Raw genomic sequence first — 7,962 nt, 5'->3', positions numbered from 1 at the left:
AGGCAGCTACCTCTTTTTTGAGTGGCAGCTATCTGCTCCAAACTAAGGCTCTTTCCGTAGGTACTTGAATCTTTTGGGAAAATTTCCCTAGGGTACAGATAAGATGATTGCTTGGACATGGAATTCTGAATCCAAAGGGTTAAGTAAATTACCCAAAGTCACACAGCTAGTATGTGTCAGGGCCAGGAGCAGCCTGACTCCAAAGTGTGTGCCCTTTTGACTCTGGAAAACGGGAGAAAAAAATGAAACGATCAACAGTCCTATGTGGTGAGCTGACGGGTCTCTGGGGCTGGCGAGTTAGAACGGACGCCTCAGTGTGAATACTAGCTGAATTCCCAACACCTCATGGGGCCTTTTTAAGCCCAGGCTACAGGTGGCTCCACGGAGTGCTCAGGACTCTTGTTGTGTTTTGCAAAAGACAGAGAACCAACCCAAACTGATTATGGAAAGGTCCAGCTTCAGACATGGCTTGATCCAGGCGTTTAACACAGTTATATGTATTTGGCCTGATCCATATCTCAGCTCTAGTTTCTTCCATGTTGCCTTTATTCTCACACCGGCTTTCTTACTGGCTTTTTTTTGGCTGTTATTGGTCAGACCTGAGAAAAATTGGGTCCTTAAAAGGAAAATCATGGTTCTTTTTATTAAAAGAGGCCAGGGGTGCTGGGCAGGCAAGAACAGCAGAGGTTCACCCCTGCCCTCCACTCCCATCCGGGGAGCTCCATCAGTCAGAAAGGATGGCAGAGAGAAAGCTTTCATGTGAGTATTTCTGCCACAAAGGACACCCAGAAGTCAAGCCGGCAGAGGAGGAGTAACTAGAGCTGTTTCTGGTGACCAAGGGGACCCAGGAGGGCCTAGGATCCCTCTGTTTCAAGTCAGGCTAGCTGGTTCTTCTTCTTTTTTTTTTTTTAATTTTTTTGACAGAGAGTCAGAGAGAGGGAAAGACAGACAGGAAGGGAGAGAGATGAGAAGCATCAGTTCTTCGTTGCGGCGTCTTAGTTGTTCACTGATTGCTTTCTCATATGTGCTTTGACTGCGGGAGGGGCTACAGCAAAGTGAGTGACCCCTTGCTCAAGCCAGTGACTTTGGGCTTCAAGCCAGTGACCTTTGGGTTCAAGGTAGCGACCATGGGGTCACATCTATGATCCCATGCTCAAGCCAGTGACCCCGTGCTCAAGCCGGATGAGCCCATGCTCAAGCCAGCGACCTCGGGGTTTTGAACCTGGGTCCTCTATGTCCCAATCCAAAGCTCTATCCACTGCACCACCGCCTGGTCAGGCCAGACTAGCCGATTCTAAGTGACTCGGTAAAACCTTGATGTCTCAAGGGTTGTATAAAGATCTTTGGAAATCTTTCACGTCCTACCATTGCAAAATGCTCTAACAATAGGCTATATAATAAAATACTATATTATAGAAATAGAAATAGAAATAGAAGTGCAGATATATGTAAAAGGGGGTATATATGTGCACATCTACTACTATAATAAAGGGATGTGTGAATTAATGTAAAAATGCAATCAAGTCTTACCGAATTTACTGAGGTAAAGATCACTGTAGACATTTAACGAGAGGCAGCACACGCACACTATAAATAAAATGCTACAGGCCCGTACTGAGGGTGTGTGCTGGGCTGTTGACCCGATTTGGTGACAAGCTGCATGACGATTTGTTCCTTGTATCAACCTGATGCAACTTGAAACAATGCCTGAGAAAACTGGCCAATTATTAAACACCATGGACGCTTGGTCACTTCTTAAGGAGTCAAGCTTGAGGCTCACTGGACAAATTCTGGGGTGCTGTTTTCCTGCCATTTAATGGGCCCTGAGCCAAAGGCAAGGCCGCGTTCAGGACCAAGGGTGCTGCTGGGCACCCAAGGATGGACTCGGAAAGTGAGCAAAAAATTTAAATGAAATGTGAAGATCCCATACCTCTGTGATGGGAATCATTTATTCTTGACACTGAATTGGAAGCTCTTATAGTTTTATATTAATTGTGATGAAATGCACAAAACATAAAATTTACCACCTTAACCATTTTTTTTTTGCATTGACTTGGGAGGAAGAGAAAGAGAGAAAGAAGGAGTAGCATTAACTTGTTGTTCCACTTAGTTGTGCATTCATCGATTGCTTCGCATATGTGCCCTGACCAGGGATTGAACCGGCGACCTTGGCATGCCAGGATGGTGCTTTATCCACCAAGTTACCCAGTCAGGGTCCACCTTAACCACTGTTTAGTGTACAGTTCAGTGGTGTTAAATACATTCACATTGTTTTGCAGCCAAACTCCAGGAATTTTTCATCATGCAAAAGTGAAACTTCATGCTTATTTAAAAACAGTGCATTTTTACATTTTTAATAATTGGGCATAAAAGCCAATTAGGTATGTCATTTGGAAAATAAACAGTTTATTTCAGAATTTTAAAACATACCTAGAGGAGTTTATTGCGACCATACCTATTAACATGTTCTGTCTGGTAACAAAATACAAATCACACGATAGAAACATTTAAAAACATCTGTTTCAGAATCATCTCTCTGGAGCATGTTTCTTTCAAAGAAGCAGTTAATTTTTAATTCATTGTTCCAAGCAGCCCCTTTGCTTGAAGGTGCAGATGAAATCCTTTCCTTTCTTCAAGTCTACCCGCTATATATCTACCTCATTGAAAGCCACTAGTCATCCCAGGAAAAGGTAAAAAATCTGGAGTATTTTTCTTTTTGTCAAAAAAAGACCAACACCTGTTTCGTAAGGTCACCACCTGGCATTGTAACGTTGCATAAAGATCTGTGTGTATTTTAAACTTCTTGTTTTCATAAAATTAACCACACTGACAACACCTTGTATCACTTGGTGTAATTTTGCCTTTTAATTCTTTCATTCATGGCTTTGTCTGTGAATGACGCAGTGAATGGTCTACATTTGTGGTCTTGCTCTGAAACCCGACCTTGGAATTGTTATAAAAAAAAAAAAGTTGCAATCAACACAACCACCCCTGCTGTGGTTACATCTACACCATCTCCCCACAAAACATCACCTTTTTTTTTTTTTTTGTATTTTTCTGAAGCTGGAAACGGGGAGAGACAGTCAGACAGACTCCGGCATGCGCCCGACCAGGATCCAACCAGCATGCCCACCAGGGGCTACGCTCTGCCCACCAGGGGGCGATGCTCTGCCCCTCGGGGGGGGGGGGGGTCGCTCTGCTGCGACCAGAGCCACTCTAGCGCCTGGAGCAGAGGCCAAAGAGCCATCCCCAGTGCCCGGGCCATCTTTGCTCCAATGGAGCCTAGCTGCTGGAGGGGAAGAGAGAGACAGAGAGGAAGGAGGGGGGGTGGAGAAGCAAATGGGCGCTTCTCCTATGTGCCCTGGCCGGGAATCGAACCAGGGTCCCCCGCACGCCAGGCCGACGCTCTACCGCTGAGCCAACCAGCCAGGGCCAAAACATCACCTTTAATTACCATCATTGTCTACGGTGGAGAATGTCTTCTGTGCTACACCTTTCTTTTAATAGATTGCAAACAACCAAATGCTTTATGTTTTCATCATTGAAACAAAATTCGGCAAAAACCATAAACTGCTACATGAAAAGAAAGACAACTTCCATCCAACCACAGAGCAAATATCCCAGATTGCATATATTTTCTAATACTTTTATTTTCAAAACTTCAGCAATAAATTCTGCCTTTCCGCAGTGTTTCCTGACAAATGAATGCATTCTAGTTTGTCTTTATTTTTTTTCTGTGTAGTAGTTCTGCTATATTTATGTGACGAGAAGAACAAATACTCATAAATGGTATGTGAGTTTTGTTTTTTTTGCACCAAAATCCTTAGACGAGGCTTCTAAACATTTATCAGTAAGTACACTTAATGAGATATTTTAAAGTTTGATTGAGTATTCCATTAAAGGTTGCCAGAAATACATTAGAAAAGTTTGCCGATGTTCGTTTTAAATTCACTGAGACATACACGTCTTAGGTATAGAGCACAGTGAATTTTTACCTGTGTAGCCACCCATGTAACAGTAACCGAGGTCAAGATACAAAACAGTTCCCTGCAAAGCTCAACTGCTCCCCTTCCAGTCAAAAACCTACAACAGGCCCTGGCCGGTTGGCTCAGTGGTAGAGCATCGGCCTGGCGTGCAGGAGTCCCAGGTTCAATTCCCGGCCAGGGCACACAGGAGAAGCACCCATCTGCTTCTCCACCCCTCCCCTTCTCCTTCCTCTCTGTCTCTCTTTTCCCCTCCTGCAGCCAAGGCTCCATTGGAGCAAAGTTGGCCTGGGCGCTGAGGATGGCTCTGTGGCCTCTGCCTCAGGCGCTGGAATGGCTCTGGTTGCAACAGAGCAATGCCCCAGATGGGCAGAGCATCACCCCCTGGTGGGCATGCCGGGTGGATCCCGGTCGGGCACACACAAGAGTCTGTCTGACTGCCTCCTCGTTTCCAACTTCAGAAAAATACAAAAAAAAACAACACCCCAAAACAAAAAAACCCCTACAACAGTAAGCACAATGCTGACATCTACCACATTCTGACTTAGTATTGCATGTTCTTAAACCCTGTATAAATGGGATCATACATCTTCTGTGCCTACCTTCTGTGGCTCAGTGTTTTTGATATAAATACGGGCTGTTGCGTTTTATCAAGACTTCATTCTTTGTCATTTCTAGGCAGTGTTATTGCAATGTGCAGATATAGAAATAAACCACAATTGGTTTATCCAACTCCTACCGACTGGTAGACTTTTGGACTGTTTCCAGTTTGGGGAAATTATAAAGTTGTTGTAAAATTACTCGTACAAGTTTCATACAGTAGGTGTATGTTTAATTTTATTAGAAACCACTAAAGAGCTTTCCTCTGTTCATTCTTCCAGAAATGGATGATATTAGTTGCTCTAATCCCTGGTAACACTTGAGCTTGGTCTTGTAAATTTTAACCACTCTGGTTGCTGTCTACTGATATCAGATTGTGGTTTTAATTTGCATTCCCCTTGGTGAATAGTAATGGCACATAAATTTATTAATCATTCGGATATCCTCTTCTGTGAAAGAACTTCTTTGTGAAGTTCACATATTTTGGCAATTAAAAAATTGGCTGTCTTTTTCTTATTGACTTGTAGGAGTTCTTTATATATTACAGATCTGAGTTCTTTGTAGAATGTATTGCAAATATTTTCTCCCACTCTGTGCTTTGCCTCTCCACTTTCTTAATGGTAGATTTCTTAAATGCATTAAAAATTTTTTTTCTATTACAGTTGACATTAATGATGTCTTTTGTTGGGGCAGTTTTACATTTGGATGAAATCCGATGAACCAATTATTTTATTTCATGGACAGTGTTTTGTACTATTTAAGAAATCTATCCTATTTCTAGGTCATGAGGATACTTTATAGTTTTATACTTGTCAAGTTTAGCTTTTACATTTAGGTCTAGGACCCCTCTTCACAGTAAGGTTCTTTCTTTCTTCCTCCCTCCCCTCCCTCCCTCCCTCCCTCCCTCCCTCCCTCCCTCTCTCTCTTTCTTTCTTCTTTTTAATGGAATCTTTTTTTTTTATAGAGCTAGAGAGAGTCAGAGTGAGGGATAGACAGGGACAGACAGACAGGAACAGAGAGATGAGAAGCATCAATCATTAGTTTTTCATTGCGCACTGCAACACCTTAGTTGTTCATTGATTGCTTTCTCATGTATGCCTTGACCGTGGGCCTTCAGCAGACCGAGTAACCCCTTGCTTGAACCAGTGACCTTGGGTCCAAGCCGGTGAGCTTTGCTCAAACCAGATGAGCCCGCGCTCAAGCTGGCGACCTTGGGGTCTCGAACCTGGGTCCTCTGCATCCCAGTCCGACGCTCTATCCACTGTGTCACAGCCTGGTCAGGCTCTTTCTTTCTTTTTAAAATTGATTTGAGAGAGACATCCATTTGTTGTCCACTTATTTATGCATTCATTGGTTGATTTTTGTATGTGTCCTGACTGGGGATTGAACTCACAACCTTGGCATATTGGGACAACACTCTAACCAACCGAGCTACCCAGCCAGGGCTATTCAGTACTTTTTCAAGATAATAAATTAGTTCTCTATCATCTTCTAAGGGTGACCAATTATTATTATCATTATTATTATTATTGCCTCAATATTATGAACACATGAGTTTAAACATTACCTTTAGTGCAGCTCACATTGTCCCAGGAGAGCCCCTTCAGGCTGGTTTCTGAGTCCTTTGCACATCACCCTGGGACCCTTCAACAGCTCCCTTACTAGCTGATATGACAAGGTGTTCCAGGTTCGCTTGGTATGTTTCCTGCTCTAGACCCGGATTCAGTCAACTCAGTAAGAGGTCCTGGTCTCTCATAGTGAGAGACTGCACATCAAGACCAAATCTCAGTGCTGGGAGTACTTGTCACTCTGGGCTTCTCAGCCTTTTCTTTCCAGTGGGGCTAAACACACACATATAAAGGCATGCACACATGTACACACACACACGTGCATTCGCTTTCCTAATTCTGATGTACATCAGTCTTTTTGTGCCTTGTATACATATAAATTTAAAGATAAAATATCTATGAGTCAATATTGATATCTCTGATCTAATTCAAACTATCAAGATTTTACTTAGCCTGACCTGTGGTGGCGCAGTGGATAAAGCGTTGACCTGGAAATGCTAAGGTTGCCAGTTCGAAACCCTGGGCTTGCCTGGTCAAGGCACATATGGGAGTTGATGCTTCCTGCTCCTCCCCCTTCTCTCTGTCTATCCTCTCTCTCTCTCTCTCTCTCTCTCTCTCTGTCTCTCCCTCTCCTCTCTAAAAATGAAAAAAAAAAAAAGATTTTACTTAACTTCTGTATTACACTGGTAACTCTTTTCTTTGATTCTTTTTTAAATTTTTTTTTTATTTTTCCATTGATTTCACAGGGGAAGAGGGAGAGAGAGAAGCATCAACTTGTTTCACTTAGTTGTTCCATTTAGTTGTGCACTCATTGCTTCTGGAAGTGCCCTGACTGAGGGGTGGGGTCAAACCTGCGACCTCGGCGTGCTGGGTTGACCCTTTACCCATTGAACCACCTGGCCAGGGCCTGTCACTCAATTTATACCACAAATCCTGGCTTTCACATATACAAGGAACATAATGCGAATTTCCCATAATCAGTCATTTTTACATTTACAACAGACTTGAAATGAAAAGGTGAATTAAAAAAACTAAAATCCTCATGGACTGCTGATACGGCTCAACCTGTCCAGATGTGATGTCCACTTCTGTGAAGTGAATGGAGTGATTTGTTTGGTGCTCTTTAAGGTTCTAGCCCCCAAACAGGGGTATGTTCCATGTGATAGGATTCTGTCTCGTCCCTGCGAGGTTTTCTGTAATGCCTTAAATTTGTGGGAACTGAGAAGTCAGAGCAGCTCTGCTAGGGTAGGTTAATTTCCTGGAAATTTTATGTGGTCAGCTCCAATACCGTCTCTGAGGCTGAAAAAGAAATTTGCTACCAGGACACGTGTCACTTAAACATTCCGTCTCAAGTTTAATATAAGGGGAAAGAACTTCGTGTGGTGTCTTAGATTCTATTCAACTATCATTGCCTCATTTATTTAAAAATTCTGAAATCATTTGGCATAAAAGCAGGTCTGTACATTTTCATTAATACCCCCCCCCACACACACACACACACACAAAGACAGTCTTTGCTTAGATTTCTTGTTCTTGAAGTTCTTTGTTTGCCCTTCGGTGCTGAAGTCTAGACATCGGTTTGTGGGGAGCTGTGCTCTCTCAAGGCAAAAGCAGGTGACCATTCTGCTTTCTCCCTTCTCTTCACATCCTCTGTGATTTCTTTTTTTTATTTTTATTTTTATTTTTTCTGTATTTTTCTGAAGCCGGAAACGGGGAGAGACAGGCTCCTGCATGCGCCCGACCGGGATCCACCCGGCACGCCCACCAGGGGGCGATGCTCTGCCCACCAGGGGGCGATGCTCTGCCCCTCC

Source organism: Saccopteryx leptura, chromosome 13 (genome assembly GCF_036850995.1).
Source record: "Saccopteryx leptura isolate mSacLep1 chromosome 13, mSacLep1_pri_phased_curated, whole genome shotgun sequence".
Lineage (NCBI taxonomy): Eukaryota > Metazoa > Chordata > Mammalia > Chiroptera > Emballonuridae > Saccopteryx > Saccopteryx leptura.
The sequence above is the reverse complement of the archived record's forward strand: the minus strand, read 5'-3'. Positions refer to the sequence as shown.